The 4,922-nt window shown below is 40.4% G+C and overlaps 1 protein-coding gene and 1 long non-coding RNA gene across 2 annotated transcripts in view; both read right to left on the bottom strand.

The window, feature by feature from the left end:
• Positions 1 to 4,922, bottom strand: part of tm2d2 (TM2 domain containing 2) — a gene marked incomplete at its 5' end in the record, with an annotated part of 14,784 nt that overhangs the window by 6,914 nt on the left and 2,948 nt on the right.
• Positions 1 to 4,922, bottom strand: part of LOC116686299 (uncharacterized) — a 14,713-nt gene that overhangs the window by 5,132 nt on the left and 4,659 nt on the right. The window contains exon 2 of the long non-coding RNA XR_004331212.1: positions 3,986 to 3,988. This is a non-coding gene — a long non-coding RNA (uncharacterized LOC116686299). The remainder of the gene's footprint in view (positions 1 to 3,985; positions 3,989 to 4,922) is intronic.

The raw sequence follows: 4,922 nt of genomic DNA on the forward strand, positions 1-4,922 counted from the left end.
TTAAGTCTTATTTATCAGATCGATCTCAGTTTGTTCATGTTAACGATGAATCCTCTGTTAGTCATGGAGTCCCACAAGGATCTGTGCTCGGTCCAAACCTTTTCACTTTATATATGCTTCCTTTAGGCAATATTATCAGGAAGCACTCCATAAACTTTTCATTGTTATGAAACTAATCAGTTAGCTAAACTTCAAATGTGCCTTCAGGATATTAAAACCTGGATAGATAAAAAATCCTAATACTTCAAGAAGAAAGTCATAATATTTCAGATAGAAATCCTTATAGTCCTAATATTTCAGGATAGAAAGTCCTAATAGTCCTAATATTTCAAGATAGAAAGTCTCAATATTTCATAATGTGTAATGTTACTGAACCTACTGGCAGCTTTTGCTTTATTGCTCAAGGCTTGTGTCTGCAACAGCTCATTTGAGAATCAGATACAATTAAAAACTATGACATATTTCCTTTGACATGTGAGCAGTATTAAATGAGATCGCGCAGTCGGCAGAAACAAGCTACAATGGCAGTAACAGGATATATGTGTCCAGCTTGTATTTACGTTCATAAAAGTGCTGGTTTAGCTGCTAACAGACTCAGATTAATATTCTAGTGTCTGACACATTATCGAAAGGATTTCTAAGGAGTCGACCTTTCTGTAAAGATTAAGATCCTTTTTAAAACATAAAAGTCCGCAATTGCTGTTCGCTAAACCCACCAGACTCCATGTAAATATCAGTAATTTTAGCATCGTAAAATACGGCTTCTAAAACCTCCTGAGCACCGCGGGCTCTGCTGTCTTGAGTCTGCGTGTGTAGGGTGTGCGACTATCGGCTACGTTTGTCAGTATTTCTACTTTCATTGCCAATTGTCGGTCTGTCAGTCACAGTGAAAACCGGGGACATTTCCGGGGACAGATCCAGCCGGGACAGGTCGCTAAAATCGGGACTGTCCCCGGAACCTGGGACGTCTGGTCACCCTATTCTGACCATGTCCATCCCTTTATGATCACCATGTACCCATCCTCTGATGGCTACTTCCAGCAGGATAAAGCACCTGTCACAAAGCTTGAATCATTTCAAATTAGTTTCTTAACATGACAATGAGTTCACTGTACTAAAATGACCCCCACAGTCACCAAATCTCAACCCAATAGGCATCTTTGGGATGTGGTGGAACGGGAGCTTTGTGCCCGGGATGTGCATTAAGAATTAAGGCAGTTCTGAGGCGAAAGGGGTTTAACACAATGTAGTATGACCTTGCGTCTGTACTGTAACGTACCTGACCTCATTTCCGTTCCTGTGGTTTGTGTTGGTAGCGTGTTGATAGCTTGTTGCTGCTCACTAAATACTAGTCGTTTTGTTAGATTTGCTATTACAGGCTAACTGTCCGGCTAAACACTTATTCTTATAGTAGTTTCTGCCTAATCACTCACATATCTTTTTCAGTTTCAGCGACTTTGTTAAATAACAGCGGTTTAGCTTAGCTGCTAGCGACTTTAGCTTAGCAGTTAGCTATGTCGTCCCCCATTTCTACTTTCTCTTGCTTGGTTTGGTGAGATGTTTAGTTACTATCTGCATCCTTTAGTGGTAATGCAATGTGTAAAAAGTGTAGTTTTTTATAGACGTGGGGCGAGGCTAGAGTTAAAGTCCGGATCCGCACCATGATAGATCATTCGTTAGTTACTGTAGCTAGCCCCCCCCGGTATCGCGGCGTGGCCGTCATAGCCTGGGTTAGCCTCTGGTAGCAGTCCCCCGGCAATCCTGAGCAGCCAGGACATAGTGCCTGGGTGACGTTGAGGAGGACAGGAAGAGTTGTCGTAACTTTCAAAGGCCACGACCCCACCAGCTGTTAGGTTTCTAACAGATTTTTCCCACTCAAGCAATACACCGCTGAGAAACCAACTTGATTATCGGCAGCTCCATTTTGAGAAACGTGAGTTAGCGAAGCCGGCAGCCATAGTTAAGTGCATCCCGTGGTAGAGTGGGTGACATTGAGTCTTATTTGAACTGTTGGACTGGATAAACGTAAATACAGCAAGATTGTTATACGTTGCCGTTATGACTCCGGTGCGCCAAACGGAGGTCACTAAGATCAATGTTGAATCGGTGTGTTCATACGCAAAGTTAATGTCGACACCGTAGTTTTCTCTGGACCCTTGCCAATCTCACCAGCGATGACATGTATAGCCCCATGTCGTCATTTCGCCACTGGCTATTAGGTGGTGTCCAGATAATGATGTGGCTTTGTGGATCACTGGCAGTCTTCTGGGGAAGACCTGGGTGATTCGAGAGAACGCATTCTACCCACTTGGATGGACCAGCTCTCATTTTCTAGAAATCTGACAAGTATTTATGTGGCCTGATCCTTGACAATCCAGAGTTGGGACCAGAGGCAGAGTCCCAGTCTAACACACTTCTCTGCTCCTTTACAGGAGTACCTAGTAAAAACCCCATATGATGTTGTCTGCCCCCCGACCATTGAAATATTTAAATCAAGGTAAACAGAGAGAGCTGTGCATGAAAACCTCATCAACATAAAACCACAAGTGCAATAGTGCAAAAGAATAGGAGAATTAAATGTCGATTCTTAACATCAGATCTCTCTCTTCTAAGGGGTACTAGAAATTAATTAATATCAGATTCTAATATTGATTTATTTTGTCTTACTGAAACCTGGTTGGGTGATGGGAATCTGTTAGTCTAAATGAATCCACCCCCCCCGGGTCATATTAATACTCACATTCCTCGAGGCACAGGCCGAGGAGGTGGAGTTGCACCATCTCGATTCAGTCTACTAATCAGCTCTAACCCTAACTAATTATATCTCATTTGAAAGTCTTGTTCTTAGTCTTTCACACCCAAGTTGGAAATCCCTGAAACCGTTCTATTTGTTATAATTACCGACACCTGGCCCATACTCTGAAAAGAAAAAAAACTGCAAATTCGATAGAATTCAAACTTGGCTAAAAAGGACAAGTTCTTATTGTAGGGATTTTATATTCATGTGGACGATGAGAATGATAGCCTTAGTACTGTGTTTATCTCTATTAGATTCTATTGGCTTCTCTCAAAGTGTTCATAAACCTAATCACCGTTTTAACCACACCTCGACTTGTTCTGGTATATGGTGTTGAAATTGAAACATTTAACAGTGTTCCCACAGAATCCCTTTTTATCTGACCACCGTTGGATTCTTTTGAGTTTATACTGCTGAACTACACCCATTAGGCAAAACCTTCTATACAAGATGTATATCTGATGTGTTGTAGCTAAATTTAAGGATTGATTCCATTGGCATTATTCATTACTAAGTCACAAAGTAACAGATGACTCCTACTGCAATTTCAGTCCCTCCCAATCGATCATTTTGTTGATAGTGCAGCAGGCTCGCGCGAACCGACACTCGACTCTGTGCCCCTCTAAAAAAGAAGATAAAAACAAATACGGTTAGCTCCATGGTATAACACTGAAACTCGCAGATTAAGCAAATACACGGACTTGAGAAATTTGGCGTTCCACCAAATTGGAAAATTCTCGTTTAATCTGGCAAGATAATCTTAAAACGTATAGAGTCCCTCGTAATGCCAAGCAGTTACTTCTCGTCATTAATAGAGGAAAATAGAAACAACCCCAGGTTTCCTAGTCACAGCTCTACTGAGCCAAGTATTCCCATAGCTCTTAGTAGTAACGACTTTATGAGATTCTTCAATGATAAAATTATAACTATTAGAAGCAAAATTCACCAAGACCTGGTTTTAACTGGCACTGACTTATCTCTAAACTCAGGAACTTCCGAAACAGCTGTAAAACCAGATGTATGTTTAGACTGCTTTGCTTCACTTGATCTTTATCAATTTAATTCAATTATTTCTTCATTTAAACCCTCAACCTGCCTCTTAGATCCCATCTCGACTAGGCCACTTAAAGAAGTTTTACCATTAGTCAACACTTCTCTAGTAGATATAACCAAACTATCTTTATTAACAGGCTATGTACCACAGCACTTTAAGGTAGCTGTAATTAAACCTCTTCTGAAAAAGCCCAACCTTAATCCAGATGTTTTAGCCAACTATAGACCTATATCTAACCTTCCATTTCTCTCTAAGATTCTTGAGAAAGCAGTTGCCAAACAGCTATGTGACTTTCTGCATAACAACAGCTTATTTGCGGATTTTCAGTCAGGATTTAGAGTTAATCATACCACAGAGACAGCACTTGTGAAAATTACTAATGACCTCCTAATTACATCAGACAAAGGACTTATCTCTGTACTTGTTATTAGATCTTAGTGCTGCATTTGATACCATTGACCATCATATCTTATTACAGAGATTGGAACATTTAATTGGCATTAAAGGTTCTGCTCTAAGCTGGTTTAAGTCTTATTTATCAGATCGATCTCAGTTTGTTCATGTTAACGATGAATCCTCTGTTAGTCATGGAGTCCCACAAGGATCTGTGCTCGGTCCAAACCTTTTCACTTTATATATGCTTCCTTTAGGCAATATTATCAGGAAGCACTCCATAAACTTTTCATTGTTATGAAACTAATCAGTTAGCTAAACTTCAAATGTGCCTTCAGGATATTAAAACCTGGATGACCTGTAATTTTCTAATGTTAAACTCAGATAAAACTGAAGTTATTGCACTGGGGCCCAGCACCTCCGGAGCATTATCCAAAGAGATGTTACTCTGGATGGCATCACCGGCCTCCAGCACCACTGTGAGGAATCTTGTAGTTATCTTTGATCAGGACATGTCCTTTAATTCCCACATAAAGCAAATTCAAGGATCGACTTTTTCACCTATGTAAAATTGCAAAAATCAGGAATATCCTGTCTAAAAATGATGGCAAAAACTATCCATGCATTGTTACTTCTGGCTGGATTACTGCAATTCTTTGTTATCAGGCTGCTCGAAAG

Source organism: Etheostoma spectabile, unplaced genomic scaffold, assembly GCF_008692095.1.
Source record: "Etheostoma spectabile isolate EspeVRDwgs_2016 unplaced genomic scaffold, UIUC_Espe_1.0 scaffold342, whole genome shotgun sequence".
Classification (NCBI taxonomy): Eukaryota; Metazoa; Chordata; class Actinopteri; order Perciformes; family Percidae; genus Etheostoma; species Etheostoma spectabile.